Consider the following 19,640-nt stretch of genomic DNA (forward strand, 5'->3'; position numbering starts at 1 on the left):
CACCCCATCATACACATGCACCCACATCCCCCCTTACACTGCCATACATGTGGACCCCCACAGCCCCCACACACCCCAGCCACCCTCCCCCCCACAAACAGCACCCCACAAACCCCACATCCACCCACACCCCGCATATCTACACATGTTCCCTTATCCCACACCCATACATCGCTTTTTAGAATATAATTTGGTATTTTTCTGGGTCAAAGATAGCAAAACCCCTTGCTGAAAGGAGTGCTTCTGGGAGCAAGGGGAGGGACTTCTGGTGGCAAAGGTTAAGGGCTAGGGGGCGGGACTTCTGGTCCCAAGATGGCAATCAGGGGTGTGGCACCTGTCAAGGGGTGGGGCTACCCATGCAGCCCTGGACAGCTTGCCAAAACTCAGTAAGTGGCCCTCTGCCTGAAATAATTGCCTGCCCTGTAGTAGATGATCAACTAGCTAGTTGAGTGTGGGGGGGATATTGTTGGGGGGTGGGACACTGAGCCTCTAAGCTGGGACGAGCAAGAAAACACCCTGGAACTTTCTGAGCCATATGGAGCATGGCCAGCTGCCTCCTTGATCGGAGGTCAAGAACACTTGTATTTTATAGCCTAGGTGTGGCATATAGCATTGCCTGAGTCACAGGGCGTCTCCTAAAAGCCCCATGACATTTCAGGATTCTGGAGGTGACCTGACCTCCTGAGCCCAGGTGATGTGGCAGCAGGGGCCACAAGCCTCTGAAGTGAAAGCAAGAACTATGTGCCAAGAACTTCACTTTCACATTTCTTCCGCTGCTTCCATTCATCCACCCACCCTTCCAGCCTTCCCCCTACCCCTTTGCAGCTAGATCCTCACCCACCCATGGACACTGAAACCCCACAGGCATCACTGCAGTCCATGGACATTGCACTTCATCCACCACCACCACCCAAACCCAGGCATGCAACTGGCAGTTTGGGGAAATAAAGGATTTTATCACCATCTGGGGTGAGGAGCATATCCACTGCAAGCTCCAAAAAGGCATCAAATCAGAGATGCCTTCAAATTCATTGCCCAGCAGATGCACATGCACAACAGACACTGGTCACACTGTCTCACCAAGACCAAGTTGAAAAAGAGGCAGTATTTCCTTGTGCTTGGTACTAGAAAGTAGTCTGTGGGTTGGAGGAGGAATATGCTGTTCTACATGGTCCTGTGCTGTTTCCTTGTTATGAAGAGGGAAGTTGACAATCCCCTCACCACCACCCATTGCACCAGGGGTGTTCTGGAGGAGTCGCCTGCAGGGATGCTGCTGGAGGAGGAGGTGCAGAGAGGCCTTGAGACACTATTTCCCACACAGGGGCCACAACTGTTTTGCAATGGTAAGGTTTGGCCCAGCTCCACACAACTGTGATGGATACCCAGGCCCTGGGAGGAATGCTGAGCCTCTGGTGAGGAAATGGCGGGGAAGTAAGGGGCAGCGGGAATGCCAAAGCCACCACAGGCCATCCCCTGTAGTCATAGCCTCCTCTCAGGCCATTATGGCCAAGAAGCCCACAAAGGGGTTGCAGCCGGGGGCGGGGAGGGAGGGGGACAGGAATGCAGGGGCATCGGATGAAGATGAATTACCCACTTTCCTCCCACCCTGCCCTCCCCTGCTGAAGCCTGGAGTCCAGGGAGAGGATTCCCTGGTCTTGGGCACTTAAGAGAGTACTTCCCATTCAATAGGATCATAAATCTGCATAATTGACACATCCTTGCCATTTCTCTCAGGGCCATGATGCATCCCATGGGATATTGGAGTGTAAACACAGATACTTTAAGCACTTGTGCATAAACTGCTCCCCCTCCCCACAGGCACTTATGGAAGGGCATTGTAGCATTTATTGAGCTCAGCATGCAAATGGTAAACAGCAGTTTTGACAGTGAGCACCCCCAGGTCAGGGACAGGACATAGCACGCAGCTATGTCTGATAATCACTGCAGTTGCAGTGCAGCAGGAATGAGGAAAAAAATGTTCCCTTGTCAAAAAACCCCAGACCTCCCTCCCAGTCCAGGAATGAGACACATGTGATGGAAGGAGTCCCATGTCAGAACTATTATCTCAGCTGCTCAGCTTTCCCTGCCAGGGTGACTCAGAGGTTCTACACCTGGACAGGCTGGCAAATGGCCCAACAGCACTTTACCCCCTCCCCTCTGATCCGATCCATGCGTGCAGTCCAATGGACACTGGCTGTTTCCAATTCTCATGGCACAGGCACTCAATGTATTGACCCCTCAGGGCAACCCCCAACCCCCTTCCTGCAATTGCAGCCCCATCCTGGCCTTGAACCTGCCCCCCCATTCAACCACCCTAACCCAACTCCTGAAAGCTAAGCAACCCATTGTCTGCAGGCTCTGCATCTGTGTGCAGAAGGCCAGTTCACAGCAGCCAGCATGGTGGGTCCAAAGTAAGCAGCTGAACACCTACAGAATACATAAAAGATGTGTGTACAAAGTGACAGTGAAATAAAGAGATTTTACAAGCTCCAGTCACAGCCTTTGAGTTCTGACCATACACTGTGGACTACTGGAGCCAGTGGCTGTGAGACCAGGACAAAGAATGAAGCAGGACATATGTGGGGGAAATGGATAGGCCAGGGGGTGCCTATACCTGTGCTGGCAAGTTGCATGATCTGGGGCTCCAGCCATCTGCTGCTTGGAAGATGCACCTTGAAGTGCAGTGGAGCTGAGAGAGTGATAGCGTGAGGATAGGGAGCTTATGCACAAGGTCACAGACCACTTGGGATCCACTTACAACACTCCTAGTTGGTGTCAGCACTGGTTCCCACAGAGAGCCTGTAGCCATCCTGGGCAGGAATGGTGGGAGAGGCTGCTGCCCAGATGACCAAGGGCATAGTGAGCCCCACTCCAGGGGCTCTTCCTGGGGCAGACAAGAACAGGGGGCCACTGAGGGTGAATGCTCCCTACCATACTCTGACTGGGAGATGCTCAGGGGCAAGGGTGAGCTAGGACAGATGTGGCATGTTGTCTGAGGACAACTGGACCACTGACCCATGGTCCACGGAGGCAGGCATTCAGTGGGGCCTGCTCAAGGGAGCAGCATTGGGTGAGTGGAATGGCTCCAGGCTGCCCAAGATCTGCTGTTGGGGCTATGAGGTACACACCCCTCTTTCAGGCCCAAGTTGCTACCCCTGAGCTCTATATGCCCTGTCTTCCCAAGAGGTTCTAGGACAGTCCCAAAGGGATGTAGGAGCACTCAGAAAAGCAGGGGAGAGCATGGCCCACTGGCCTGCCAGGCCAGGCAGTCACTGGGCAGCCTCTGGCAGCAGAGCCGGCTGCCTGACCTGACCCCCAGGCATTGGTGAGGGCCACGTGCATGGTCCTCAAAGGGGAAGACATGGCCCTGGGGGGCAAGGAGCTGGGGATTTCATGTGGGAGAGCCAGGACTTCTTGGCACCTGCTGCGGCAATGTCTCCCAACCAGGATCTTCAAAAGATGACTGGACAAATTCCTCACTGGGGTCATCTGACCTCAGCAGTCTTTCCTGCCTTGAGCAGTGGGGGTGGACCTGATAATCTCTGAGGTCCTTTCTAGCTCCTAACTTCTATGAATCTAGAACCCAGTTAAAGTTTGGCAACTACAACTTTTTAAACCAAGGCACATCTTTATCTCTTCTTCATGCTGCATTCCTCCACACCTCAGTATATGCCCCTGGGGTGAGGGTGGGTTGGTGCCCAGTTAGCTTGGGTTATGGGCAGTACTGACTGGGATGCAGGGTCAGAGGAGCCTGGGGGTGGAGACCCATGCCTCAGTGCCAGGGTGGGGGCACTTGAAGCCTTCTAGCGGTCCTCATCCAAGGGATGCTCCCGGTCCATGCAAGGAAAAGTTAGTTTTCCAGGGCTTTATGAATCCGTACAGCCTGCCAGTGTTCAGGGCCTGGGGGAAGGGGGCTACAGGCATCTGGGGCATGCATGCATGCACATGCACGCACACAGAACACAGGCATCTGGGATGGACACACACACACACACACTTTTGGCATCTGGGATGTGCACACATGCAGAGAACCCTGCTGTCACGATGGTAGTGGCTTATGGCATGGTGGCCCATGCTCAGTAGCCAAACAGTGGTTGGATTGATGTTTTGGCTCTGCTTGGGACTCTTCAGCAGCCTGGGGAGTCCATGGGGCACCCTGGGAGGTATGTGAGAGACTCTGCTACCTTCTGGGCTCAGCCCACGTAGGCAAACTCTGAGCCCCTCTACAAGGGTCAATGCTTTTTTTGACCTAAATAGGGGTGTTTAGAGTAAAGCTCAAAAATTAAAGCGCTTCTGCTTCAGCCTTCTTGAACACCTGTATATAAGCCATACCTTCCCGTGGCCTAAATAGCTGTGTTGAAGTCAGTGGAGCAAGACTGGTTTTGCGTTTTTCAACTGAAGATTGGTCCTGAAGATTTTGTACTAAGAAGTTTTCAAATTTGGGGAATCTCAGGGCGTGACCTTGCAAATACTAGTGTGTATAATTTGACTGCATTCCATAATCTTTGTGACTAGGGGTTGCCTGTGTGCTTCGTTGCAGGCTGTGAATGAATTATAACACAATGCAGGAAAATTGACATGTACGGAGGCTTATACAAAATAAGGCTCTGGGATTGAAATGTGTCACAGCATTGTGTGGGTTGCTTTTGCTTTTTAGGTTACATGTTACTAGGATGGTTCAAGAGTCAGGATCATTGTTATAAGAATATGTGGGTTTTCGGGAAAACGTTGAAGTAGAGGGAGTGAGGTTGTTCTAGGTTTTAAATTGGGCAGGGGGAAGTGGGGGGATGGGGACATTCCAGGCATAGGTAGAAGGAGCACAGAAAAAATATGGTGAGGCATAAAATGCACTACTGTCTTGGATGATATGGATGGGTGATATAGGTGGGGTAAGGGCATTGAAAGTCTAGCTACTTTACTAATTGATGGATAAAACAGATACATAAAAAAAACACTTCCTTTTTCCTGGATCTTGATGTACCATTAAGCATTTCATGGAATTATGTGTACTAAAGTGTTGATCATTTTCTGGTGAATATTTTATATTATGAAACAATTAGGCATTATTTAAACAAAGGGTTTTTAAATTCAAAAAAATATTTTTAGAGCTATTATAGTTTCCAGTATTTTTGTGTTTAAAGTTTCAGAAACCACAGTCTACTTTGGTTATAAATAACTCTAATGAAGATATATGGCCTTACTCTGATTATAACACTGGCTGTATATTTTAATAAGGCCTGGGACATTTCAACTCAAACCTCTCAGTCACATTACTGGGTATTTAAGATCCTCCTGTGCATGTAGTTGGTCTGTGAAAGACCTTTCCCAAAAGCCTGACAAAGATTTATAGTCACCACTTATGGTATTAGAATTGACAAATATTAAATATTAAATGTTCTTAATTTGTCAGAATGTGCGTGAGAGGGTGGAGAAACTGAGAAATTATGCAGATATGTTAACACTTTATTCAAACCCTAATAAAAACCTGATACTAGTTGTAAACTGACATGCACATATCCAGTTGCAGGGGAGGGCTGTTCTCTGCTTTAACGATCTTTACCCAACTCCCCTGGCTCTTTTTGCAGTAGTAAGTCATTGCTATGATGATGTGCCTCAGTGATTTTACTGTCTCTGAAATAGAGACCATCTTCATATGAACCTCTAGGGGTTCCTTATAATAATATTGTATTTTTTAAAACTGGCAGTACCACTCTACATAATCTCCACTAATCGTTACATAAACCCTATTTGGCAGTTTAAACTGTATCCACAAAATACAAGATTTGGCTCTGCCTATGCCACTGGTTTAAAGGTTTACTCTAGTGTGAACTGCTAATTTTGTTGTTCATTTTGGAGTATGCAGACATACCAGATGCATTATTTTTTTATTTTGTAATATCTCTGAAAAAACTAAATCTTTGATAAATTACAGAATTACTGTTTTGAAAAACAAAGCCTTACTCTGTAGAGTTTGCATAACCTTTAACTTTGTTTTGAGCTGATCAAAAAAAAATTCTGTATCCATTATTCTGTCATTTTCATCACGTAATTTTGTGTCTGGAGCCAGTTTTCATCTATTATTAATAGCTATTTAACTGATGGATGGGTTTATTTTTCTATCTTCTCTGGCAAAAGTATACGCTGTTTAAGCAAATTACCCCGTTACTTTTTCCCCATAAAAAAGCAGCACCTTGGGAATCTTGAAGTGAGTTTTCCTGTGAACAAAAAATAATAGGTAAGGGGTGCATTAGATAACTTGGTGGAAACCTCTCTTTATTCCTAGACAGCACAAGAGAGAAGGACTGTTAGTTTTGCATATTCAAGTCTTTGTTCCGTTGAAAAATACAAAAAACCATGTACAGATTTGTGGAAGGAAGTTATTGGTCTTTCTTTGACCATGTTTGCCTCAGTATTGCCGTTTGCATTACTGTTTGAAGCAGAACTTGCTGTCCCCGTTCTTCATAGCAAAGCTTTCTTTTATGGTATACTCTTACCTCCTTCCTCCTTCTCCCACCAAGGAATGTTTTTCTCAAGGTTCTTATAATCGCTGAAGCCTACATCCAGCACGTCTAAAATGGCTGCAATTTACAGAGCCTCTGGTAATTTCGCATACTTGAGGTATTGGAAGTAAGCTAGTACGTTTTTAAATACTGGAGGTCAACTGCCCATAGCAAGCCTAGAAAGGGTTTCATAGGCATTTGAGAGAAGTTCATCCCCAATTCAGTGGAAGTGCTGGATTTCAGACCCATATGAAGGGCAGTCTGTGGTCATCGTTAATTCCATGTTAGAGCACTGTTAGGAAAAACAGAAAAGAGATGTGGGGGAAGCCTTTGACTTGGACTGGCCAATTTCCTCAGGCCTGGAAGAGACCTTACTCCAGCTGCTTAGAGTTTAGAATAGGGGTCTACTTAACTCATGGAGAGACAAAACAATTTTCGTGGCTTGGTCGCTGCACAAAGCCAACTTCATGGGCGTTTCCCAGTGGCCTCGCCCCCGCCACTGATTAGCAGAGAAGCATATACTGTATAATTTAATAGCAAAATCCACAGAACGTAAATTATATAATATAGTTTATTGTTATATATTATAAGAATATATTATTATATATTTTTAATATATTATTAAAATCTAAATGTTAAATTTAAATCTCAATTTAAATATATTATAAATACAAAATGTATTTACAATATGAATTGTAACATATCATAATTTATTATTATATGTAGCATTCTACAAGCAGTTTAGAAATAGTAAGTAATGCTAACCTTAACAGAAATATTTTCACTGCACTTACTGGCACCTTCACTTAGTCTACATCACCAGCAGATAGTAACTTTCAGTCACATGATCTGTGGCTGCAGTGATTGCCATGTTGTCTTTGTATTGTGGTAAGCATTGGGACAGTCTAGAACAGCGTATTATATGAATAATACACTGGGGGTAGGGGTTTTGTAGGTTGATTTCACAGGAAATCTTGGCCAGTTCAATATTTCCTGGCAATTGTGGACAGCACTGTTTTTCATGGTTTCTGCGAAAATCACAATACTGCAAATTAAGTAGACTTCTACTTATGGGAAGTAGAAACATTCCCAAGAGAAAGGAGTTGCTGTCAACATGAGGTAGAACTATAGTAACTACATAGTGGGTTTTGTATCTAGCATTCAGGTGCTTGGCTGTCCTGAAATTAAAATTACTCTGTCCACAACTGGGGAATGACAGGGTCTTGTTTTTAGTAAAATTGCATCAACTGCATGACAGCACGTGGCAGAAGTACACTGTCATCTCCAGGAGAGCCCTTCATTTTTTGTTAGTCTCCAGGCCAGCTAGAACAGTTTGCTTTTCCCAGGCACAGTGTACAATTCACTCCTTGGTTCATGGTTTGTTGCAAAGGTGAAAAGATACAGATATTTACAAAATATATTTTTCTGTTAATTTTTGGACAGATTTCAGAATTACATTTCTATTTTTATTTAGGAGGCTTTGTAATAGGGTAGCTTTATAAGCAAATAGAAAATTATTAAAATTAAGTAAGTTTTTTCTGAAGAAGCCAGAGTTCATTGGAATAATATGAGAGAGATGCTGCACATCTGCTGAGTTCCCAATATCTTTACTCAACTCCATCAGATATTGGTCATAGCCGATATAAAGGGTTCAAGATAGGAGGTTACTGGGGGGAATAATTCATTAATTATTTGTCACCGTGTTCTTTTTGTGAATGATGACTGTGCAGATCAGAACAAAACTACAGTTACTTTGTTGCTGTACCAGTTGGGATGACATATGTCTCAGGATGGTTCTCATTAGGAAAGCCAGCATGATATCTCAGTTTATATGAAGCGTAGTCACAGTTGGTTGGGATTACATACAGGATAAAAAATATTCTGCTTATTTTTTATTTATTTAGATTTATAAAAGCCATTAAATGAATCCAAGCTATGCCCTTACCATAAATTAATACTGTTTTGCTGTTTGTAGCATATATAAAAGACTGCTCATTTCAATGTGATGGGTACATTAATATTCTTCAGTAAATGTAATAAACATATAATATAACCCCAAATATTTTCAGCCCTCAGTCTGGGAAGTAAGATGGGCTTTGTAACATGCCTGAAGAAATAAAAAATCCAGGCTTTGGTAGACCAGGGCAGAGAGCAAACAGTAAATAGAGCACCCCAGTTAGAAAATGCCTCCATGTGATCTACAGGAGAAGAGTTCCAATGGGAGTATCTTCACTGGTCACAGCTATAATAGTGAATAGTACCTAGGTTTCATACCCCTTAGCACTAAACAAGTTAAAACCCATCCTGTAATTCGTCCTGGAAACATATCACCAGCCAATGCAGACTCCAGAGCGATGTTGTAATATATAATATGCACAAGACATATAGGACCACCAATTAAATGGCAGCATAGCACAATTGTGGTCTTCTGCTGTAGCCCCATGTAGATTGAGTTACAGCAATCCAATGCTTAGCTGACAGAGGTTACAATAATTGTGGGAAGATCTCTATTGGAGAGGAAAAGTCACACTTTTCTCTGGGCACAGAAGGGGAAAAACTGTTCTTGGCTACAGTCCTTTTTTCAACATTCTGGAGCAGCGCAATCTCTAAACCCACTTGAACTGTGCAGCAATGTAAATGAATAGAGGTTACAGTGCTCGGTGGTATTCAAGGGATGCTTCTCTCAAACCATCAGCGTTATCTTTCTTTTGTTTGGACTGAGTCTGTTCATTTAGTTGCCAACCAATCCTTAAGCTTATAGAAGAGGCTGTATTAGAAGTATTACTTCTAGTTAATGGATCGCCAATTAACTGGAGGCAATTTAAGATGTTCGTAAAGAGGTTTTGCTAGACCATCCTGTTGTCTATATTTCAGGCAATTTTCCAAAGGTGCTGGCTAAGTTTGGGTTTTCTGGCAGTACTGCTCTGACCCTAGAAACATCAGTGGAGAATTCTACGTTCTGGAGATAGCCCTTTCTTTCTGATATGGCATTAATTAAACAGAAACAGGGAATATAAGTTATACAGTTATTTCTTCCTACTATCCCAGGGATGGCCAACCTGCAGCTCCAGAGCCACATGCGGCTCTTTAGAAGTTAATATGCTGCCATTGGTCACATGTGGCTCCAGAGCCAAAGGTTGGCCACCCCTGTACTATCCCTTTGACCAATACCAGGAATAAATCATCATTCAGTTAGATAAGTACTCTAAGGGGTAAAAGGCTCAAATGCTGTGTTGTGGGATAATGAAGGCAACACAGGCAGTAGATGACTTGAAACATGTGTCAGAGTAAAGACTATTTGTATTAAGTTTACCAAGATATTTTGTAGACTGAAACTGAGCAAAAGGTTCCAGATCTTGTGTCACAGGTCCTTCAACAAGTGAGAACAAGGAGATGTGCTGTCATTGATAATCTGAATCTTCCCTTCCTTGAATTTCTCCATTCTCTTTAGGTTGACATACCTCTTGTTTCATTTTTTCCCCCTGAGAATTCACTTTACTGTATTAAACAAATGGCCTTAGGTCATAATGGTTAGGTGCTTGAATACAAAATGTATTCCTTTTTATGTATGAAATCATACTTAGCCTGGTAGTATCTAAGATTCAACTGGGAATGGGTCTCAGTGTACAAACAAAGAGTAGTAGATCATTGCTGTCCCCAGAAAGTGTACGTCTAAATAGCCAAAAATGACCCAAGGTGGAAGAAAGAGTGTAGAGCACTGGCAGAATAAGCATTTATGACAAGGACCGCCATGTTAGTGCTGTGATTTGAGAGAGGAGTTCTTAGTTAGCAGAGAACCAGTTAAATGGGAATGGAAGGGAAGGGAAAAAGTGTTGAAGGGCATGCAGGGTTGGGGTGAAGCAGAAGTAAAGAGACTGTGAGGAGAATTGGAATAAACAGCCAATCAGCATTGGATGGGAAGCACTGCAGAGTACTTTGAATGCCCCAAGACCCCCTGCTATGGCTGTTTTTACAGCCATTCCTCCTGGCTGGAGTCTCTTTAATGTTACTGCACATGGTCACTTGGCAAGGTGAATCAGTTGTAGGGGAGAGGGACTTTCCTCGTTCTTATTGCTCCAGAGTGAGGAGCCTATCCTATACATTCTGGCTCTCGGGTGCTGCTTGCAGAAAGGGTGGCTTTTCTGGGGCCTCATTTTATTTCATGCCCTACACAGGCTAGTCCCTGTATTGGTTGCTTTTGTGGTTGCCCCTACCTGGTATCTCCAGTTTAGGAGTTAACATTAACAGAGCCTGGGACTGCATGTTTTGTCAGTGATAATTTGTGCATATTTAACAATTCTAGGGCAAGATGGGGATCATTGTAGCATGGTTAATGTATACACTCTTTTATTTCTATTTTGATAATAATATGCCAATTAAAATTCTAGGTGCCTTAACACACAATAATACATAATTAATGCCATCTTTTATACAATCCTTTGCTGATTCTAGACTCAGTGTGGCAGTCTTTTAAATTAAAATAACAATTCCTTCATCACTAAAGTCATTACTTTAACAAAACTTGTCCAAGTAAGTGGAATCCATTATTGTACAGAGTTCATCTCCATTAATTGTCATGCTTGGTCTTGATTCTATCCCAGGTGTAGGATGGTGTATTATCTCACCACTCTTCAGACTGATGGTTAATCTATAGCTTTTAGCTGTCTCAGCAAACTTACTGGTGATGAACTTGAGGTAGTCAATAAGGTGCAAATCAAAAATCTTGTCATTTGCATGGAGAAGATTACATTGACTAATTTTGCAGATATTTTAACTTGTTTTTTAAGGTAAGGAGCTTGCCACATGTTCAAAATTGAATAGAAATGTTCCAGGCATCATAAGTGTAGAGAAGAGTCCAAAGAGAATAGGCACCAGAACACAATAACTTGTTGTGTGCAGTAGGTCTGTCTGGAATGGTCTTATTTGGCTTTTACATCCAAGAAGGTCCCTGTTTGAGTCAGACTGCTCCCATGGTGGCCTAGTGCAACACAAAATGGTCCATGTTCTAGTACAATGTTAAGTGTTTGAACTTAAAGGAGACACCTGCCCAGACCAGGAACTGGAAGAGGCAGAGGAGATGCATTTACACATGTGCTTTAATGCGCATTAACCTATTTTAATTTGCATTAAAGCATCATGAAAAAACCGTCCTCATTCGCTAATGTGCATTAAAATAGGCTAATGCACCTTTTTCTAGTATCTCACAATGGAAGGCATGTATACATGCGCTCCGAGGCTGGGGTGTGGGGTTGATTAGAGTGGCCCTGAGAGCTGCTCTAATTAAAGCGCCTTTAGCGTCACATGTATTCAGCATCTCATACTTCAGAATGGTGGCAGGGACACTTTAACTAAAGCTTGTTCAATAAGCTTCAGTTAAAGTACCCTTGCCACCATTTTGAAACATGGGGATGCTGAATACACATGGTGTGGAGGCTGCTCACTAATTAGCATGTTCCAGCAGACTCACAGCAATCACTAATTAGCATGCATTGGAGCAGAGGTCTGTCACATGTGTAGGTGCCCAGAGGTACTAGATTTAATGCGCAGCACATAAGCCACGTTAATTAACATGTAGACATGCCCAGGATGTTGTCAGAGCCAGCTCCAGGGAGCCAGCTTCAAGGTTATTGTCTTAGCTTGGCTCAGCCCAGCAGGGCATTGACCAGACACACTGAGCACCCCTCTGCTGCTCAGTACAGGACAGAGCTAGCTAGAAAGACAAACAGAAAGACAGACGTGTGAACACACTTGGGGACAAGAGGTATAAATTATTGTAGCTATATGGAAGTATTTCAGTGAACACTATAATTGTCTGGTTTGGTTTTAAAAATGTCTTGTATTTAGCTGTCAAAGAGCTTAAGGAACTGAAACATATTTTCCCTCCAATCCTAATAAAATCAAATTCATATATAATATATTTTCTCAAGGGATAGTTTGCTGAAATTACTGTCTTTTCAGGAAAGTACATTGGGCCTTATCACAATAACCCTGCCCCTCTAAAAATGTGTTGAATAAATTTAAATGTGAAGTTAAAGAGTTAGATTGCAAAACTGGAAAAATGGCTATACCTTCCTGTTTTTGATTTTTGCATATTTTCCATCCTCAGAAAATGAGGTTATGCTTCATTTAATAAAAAGGCAAATCAGGAAGACATTAGATGCCTGTATGTACAATATGTTTGAATAGCATTCTAACTTCCTGGAACCCAGTAAACTAATGTAAGATGTGAAGATACTTGCTTTCTTCTGTATTTCTCCCATTAGGCCATTTCAGGATCTTGCTCACGCTCTTGACTATGCAGTGACTGTGTACTCTTAGATCAATATGAAATAGTATTAAACCACTTATAAGCATACAAGCGCACACATACAATTTAATATTGACAATTGAATAAGATAATTTTGAGAAATGTTAGTTATAACTAGAAGAAAAACTTGTCTTTTACTTTAAGCCTGATACAGAGTGAACATTGGCAACATGGGATTGAAAATAAACATTATAGTCCAGAATTGTCTACTTTGTGGATACTGTTGTAAAGGCCATTTTGCCACTGAAAACAGAGCTATTGTCTTCAGTACTAAAGGATATTTTTTAACTTGATAGGTGGTGATTTAGCTTTGTGGCTCCTATGAGTTATTCTTCTAGTTCTCTTTTTAATGTTTTCATATTTTTGTTGGTAAGCCACAGATCAATGTTTTATAATATAGCAATTAAAAACAACTGCACAATCATATACCACCTAAAATACCATTATAAAGTCACATATTTGCTTAAAACTTGCATATGCTCACTGCCTTTATCTCCTGAGATAATTGTCCACTGAAGAAGGCAAATGTAAACAGGAGGCTGCTACTTCAGAAAATTACTCCTTCAGCTTCCTGTCTACCACAAAAGGTCAACGCCTTTATTTATAACACCAAAAATAAATGCTTAAACAGTGTTGACAATGAAAAATGACAACATTATGACCTATGGTATGATGAAAAAGGTAGGGTTAAAAGTTCTAATAGAAACATGCTTTCAAACATTGTTCTTCAAACCTTAATACATAGAAAGAAACACAGAAAAACAAAATAATATCTTCACTAATGTTGCCAATAAAGACATTTGTAAGAGGTATTTGTTATCTTTTGTGCCTATTGCAGTATTTTTTTTTCTTTAGGAGTGGGTTCTCCTTCCAGAAGGGTGCTAGTTTGCGTCACTGCTTACCACATATTTAAGGAAACTCTTTTGCCTTGGTATCTGAAATCTGCTCAAACTTGAATATGCCTTATCCGCATGACTTCCCCCATCCCTTGGTAGAAAAATATTGTCCCCATTTTAGAAATGAATAATTTGGGTATAGAGGGCCCACCTTTTTTGCTTGGGGTCACATGTAGTCAGATACAGAGTGGAGAATTGCATCCAGGTCATAGTGTCAGATGAGGACCCAAATCATTGAATCATCCTTTTTTTGTCCACTGCTGCTTCTATATTTCACAATTATGAATCAGTTCTGATTTCCTGTGGAGATGCTAGATTAACATCTGCTAATTAAGAGATTAAGTGTAAGCCTTGGTGCCTGGGCAGCTACAGAAGCGTTAAGAAAAGAATCCACATCTGGCAAATGCTGGCAGTAGCTTGGATAAGATGCTTCTCTCAACCTAGTGGCTTGGAGGAGTCGCTGTGGCATCATTATGTATGGGGGATGACAAAAAACAGAAAATTTCCAAGGACAAATCTCCCATTAGAAGCTCTGCCAAAGCTCCTATGACATAGTCTCCCCAGTGTTCAGAGATACTTGCTCCTGACACGGTGTAGTCCTTCTTCCCCATCCATATTTTTGGTTCTACATCAATTTTCCTCCTAAGGAATCTTTCACAGCCATGGAGAAGGGGACAGGAATTTTCCTGAAGTGCATAAATTTTCAGGGAATTACAGCAAAAGTTGGTGGGTTTATACTGGATGTGTTATAATTGTTCAGGATTACAGAGAGAACTGTTCACTGAACTTGTAAACAGCTTTGTTTAATTCACTCTTGATGTCTCTCTCCCCACCTCCAGTTTTTTCATGGAGTCCCAGCAATCTTTATAAATTAAATCTCTTATTCTGGAGGCCAAATCTATTGGGCTATGGTAGAGGCGGGCAATTATTTCAGGTGGCGGGCAATTATTTCAGGTGGAGGGCCGCTTAATGAGTTTTGGTGAGCTCTCCAGGGACTCATGGGTAGTCCTGCACCTTGACAGTTGCCCCGCCCCTTGTTTTTTATCAAATTCAAAAACAAGGTACTTTCTTGTTTTTATATGTTTAATCTAGAGATATTCAGCATATGGTTCTTTATCTGATGACCTATGACTCTTCACAGAACATGTTATTGGAAGAGTATTTCTTACTGTATGTATTAGGTATGTCTTTACTGCAGTGAGAATGCTGCAGTACAACTGTGTGCACATTAGCTAAAATATTGTAGATTTTTCTCTTGAACTGGAAGGTATTGGCCACAATTTACGTGGAATGCATATGTTGTTGCAGCTTTTTGCTTAACACCAATTTCTCATGTGGTTTTTAATCTGATCAGGAGAGTGTAATTGATTTAATCAGCATATTTATATATAAATAATATAAAAAGCAGGACCTGTCTTCAATAAATTAACTTGTATGTTTTAGAAAACAGCACTGACCTGATGTACAAGTCTAAGGAATAAGCATGATTTTTGAAGGAGGGAAATGACAACAGGTGGAGAATGTAGTTTAGCAATGCAATAAGTTTCTAATCTAGTTTTAGCACAGGAAATGAGAATTTGTGATTATCGGTATGAAGTAAAGAAAATCTATTGGAGTATTTGATGGCAGTAGAGAAAAATGATTCCTAATCAGACTCACTGGTTGAGAATGTTGAATGTTCTTGGTAGTAAAGGTATGTTACTGATAGCTGTCAAAGGCATCAGAGTAGGTGTCCTTTGGGATCTCATTCTAAATGTTGGTCTTTCAATAGAGAGTCTAAGTGCAAAGAAAGACCTTTGAAGAACATACTTTATAAGAAAGACTATGGAGGCTCAGTTTATGAACACACTGTATTGCAGATGGAGAGAATGAATTAGGTTTGACAAAGCAGGCAGAGTAACAAGATGAGAGAAGTATCAATTGGCATGAAAACTCCCTCTTCCCTGCCAAATAAAATGGCAAATGCAGAAAATGCTTCTTGCTTCTCTTATTTTTATTTAGATATTTCTCTTATTTAGGCATTCTGTCCCTAAAAGGTAAACAGTCAAAGGATCTATGTTCCTTGTGGCAGAGAGCCTAAAACTGATGTATATGTAAGGATGTCATTACGCATTAACTTAAATACATGTTAAAGACCCTTAAAACAGGAGTGTCTGTGCATTAGGGCAGGGAAATGCATGCTAAGGGCCCTCTGAATGTCTTAGAGATTATCTCTAACTGGTTTTGGACAGCTTGTGTTTCAGTTGTGTGTAACTGCTCCACCAGCCCGAAGCCAGCTGGGAGCAGTCCTGCAGCATCCCAGGAGGCACTGCTGCTAGCCATGCTCTATCTTCCCTAAAGTGACAGCAACTAAAGGTAATAATTCCTCCTTCTTTCCCAATTCTGGGCTCTTCCCAATCCCTGGGTCTCCCCCTGCTCCCCCTCCCAACCTGCTCCTTGGGACTCCCCCTTGGCCCTGGGGCTCAACCTTTGCCCCTTGGGATTCCCTCTCTGCCCCTCCTGCCCTTAGGATGCTTTCCCTCCACCCCCCTCTGGCCCTCACAGTTTACCTGTAGCTGCCAGCGCTATTGTGGAGGAGCAGCAGGGAAGGGGAACTTTCCCACCACTGCTGCTATTCTCTGTGGTGGGCTCAGCCTGGACAGCAGCAGTGGCTCAGCAGTGGTGGCAGATAAGCTGGTGGATATGGGGGTGGCAGTGAGCTATGAGGGCTGGGGGGGGAGAGGGGAGTCCCAGGGATGGGGGGGGCGGGAAGGAGACCGTGGTGGCCTGATCTGGGCTTCAGGGGGCAGCAGGGACCCAAATTGTAGGATGGGATCCTTCCAGACCCTGGCTGCCCGCAGTGTGGGGCACCTACCATGCCCCTGCATGCAGGTGAGTTGGGAAGGCACAGAGCCAACTTGGCTCCTAACCATGCCCCTGTTCACCAGCCCTTTAAGGGCAGGTCAGAGCAGTGCACATTACAGGGCATATTAACCCTTAATGCATGACAGCTCAAAGTGGTGCTAATTTTAATACCATATAAAATTAGCATCTGCTAAGTGTAATGTGTAACAAGACCCTAAGAGCTAACAATGAAAAGAATTTTCTAAGTTAGTGTACCAGGTAGTTGACACAGTTGATTGAATATGTGTTCTGATAAGATAGTATTCAGCTAATTCTACAAAGAGAATAGTACTGGCAGTTAAAAACAATGCCAGTTAAAACATATTTTATCACGATTACTAAAGAACTCATTATTATGATTAAAGATGTACTAGCCATGACATGCCAGCTACATGCTGGTAGGAGAAAATACCTGCTGTTTGTGGGTTATTATCAACCTTCTTTGAAGAAAATCAGTCTTTCTTTACATTTGCAATGCAATGAAACCCCAGGCATTGCTTTGCATCTTTAATTTAAACATGGTCTTCAAAGGCAGATACCCAGCTGCAATAAACAACAAAATACCCATCTCTCCAGCACATAAGTGGACAGGCACTTTATGTTTGCTGCCATCCAAATTAATATCTGGTAATTTTACAGATTTCCATGTTAAGGTTTTAGTATCTTTGTATTACCACTTGGAATTCCAAGATGATATGGAACAATAAAACAAAAGAAAAACTGCTAATGCTGCATTATACATTATTATGACATATTTTGGACCATAATTGTGAATATTACTGCTAATGTGATACAGTGTAATAAATAACATTATGGAAAATTGCCAGCATGAAAAAGTCACTAATAGGTATGATGCACTTCAAAAGACGCTGATTTCAAAATACAGCTTACCTACTACAGAGCATGATGATAAGTAGTAACAATGCAAACAGAAATCAAGTTCATATGTAACCAAAGCCATTCCACAAAAACAGGTTTTCCTGAAAGCTTGCTGCTCTTTTGGCGGCAAGTTTTGTTACATGTCAGCTCTGCAAGTTCAAGTTGCTCAGTTAGGCAGATGCTGTGCAAATACTGAACTGACTTCTTTGTGAAACAGCAGATCTATCATTCCTCCTCATATATATATATTTTTAAATAATTCAGCATGACTGCTGTAGTGTCACTATAATATGAAGAGTCCTATGCTGAGAATTTTATTTTGCCCAAGAATAAATGGAGCATTGTGATGTGAAATGTTCTTGATACCTTATCTTATGCTCTGATATTTTCACTGCTTTGGAAAAGAAAACATCTCATTGCATAAGGTGTCCATGTGAATGCTTCATGTACAGAAAGTTGTTCTGTTTGCAAGTGTATATATGCAAAGTCAGTGGCTTTGCCAGCAATAATAGAAACTTATGGTGGACTTTCCCCTTATTTTAAGGGTTCAGTTTTTGTCTGCTGCTAGACAAAATGATTAAGCCACAGTTCACTTACTCTCATGGCTTTCTCTCTTATCTGATTTTTCTGCTTTTTACCTTCATCCATGTACCCCTCTACCAGTCAGCTGACATAAATGCAGCTTTCCATCTCCAGTTGTTCCTATGCCCCTCACTGTTACAACCTACCTTGGATGGCAAATTATTGGTTACTGCCTACGGGAGCCTTTTCCATGAGCTAATTTAGCTGTCAGTCTGAAATTGGTAAAGGATGAAAGATGAATCATGGGCCTGGGGCATGCCTAGACCAATATCTAGCATATCCCTATTTGGAAGTATTCTTATTAAAGCAGATTTGAAAAGTATTTTTCCCAATCTTGCTCTGCCATCACTTCATCTGGCTAAGAAAAACATTTTTACAGTGACACTGCTGATTCTTTGGCAGCTCTCTTTTTCCAAGAGGGAGAAAACAGTATTTAGATACAAGATCAATAGAAAAACAAATAGACTGTTACATTCCCTGGAGAAGCCCCTAAAGTAAAGACGGATGCACAGAAATTTAATATAGGCAAATGTAGGCAAAGATCACAAGCATGGGGGCTCTATTTAGCTGAAATGAACTCTGGTGGATATTTATTTTGTACAAATAACACCAAAAAATATTGAAACCTTTTAGAAAGTTGATTAGCTTGAGTTTCTTCATGAATAAGGTGTGGTTTCTGAATTTATAACCCCTTCAAAGGGTTATTGTATGTTGCTATTATGCCTGATTCATTTAAATTTAACTTTGTGGGAGAAAGGAAGGTTCCTCCTTCATGATTTTTTTTGTAGAATTCTGGCACCACATGCTAAGTTCCCAAAAATGAAGAAATGTGTATTATCCAATATATCTTTCTTAGGTAGATCATTTTGTGTATTCCAGAACCTAGATCCTACTATTGTTAAGACTGGAGTTAGCATACCTGGAGATGGGTTATTTTACATGAAAAAATGTAGAAAAAAGAAACTTTATTATTACTTTCAGTGCAAGGTTAAAAATGATTGGCTAGGTTCTGTCCCTATGGACTTAAATGGATGCTGTGAATGGTATTATATGATTCCTGAGATGACATGAAATTTCACTTGATTGCGTAGGAAGTCCTTTCCAGTCCTGTGCTCCAATTTCCAGAACAGAATTTTTCACACAGTTATTAGAAGGGCAGCAGATTCCATATTGGGTACAGACTGTAATGACAGAAACATTCTCTGGTTTTCTGATACCAGAAGCCAGTAAAGTAAAACAAAACAAAAACTACATAGTTTAAAAACCTCAGGCAAGAGTTATTGATGCAGTGTGAATGTTTAGAAATCAAGCAATCGAGTCAGGATGTGTGGTTTTTTTGTTGAAGTAGGGGGTGTCTATTTAGTTCTCCATGGAAAAAACAGCTGTTGTGTCAGTTTTTCCTTTCAAGTATTAATTTAATGCTTCAGCTCAAAAATCCACTATGAGGCCAGACCTACTGCGATTTCCATCAGGCAGGGTCATAGTTTTTTTCTTGGAACTCTTCACTAAGTTTCTATGGACACAGAGGGTGAGGATGAAGAATGTGAGAAGTTCCTACTTGCTCCTTCCTGGTTTCAGGCCCTCAAAGACAAT

The sequence above is a fragment of the Crocodylus porosus genome, unplaced genomic scaffold, assembly GCF_001723895.1.
Source record: "Crocodylus porosus isolate Cpor-Errol unplaced genomic scaffold, CroPor_comp1, whole genome shotgun sequence".
Taxonomy (NCBI): Eukaryota; Metazoa; Chordata; order Crocodylia; family Crocodylidae; genus Crocodylus; species Crocodylus porosus.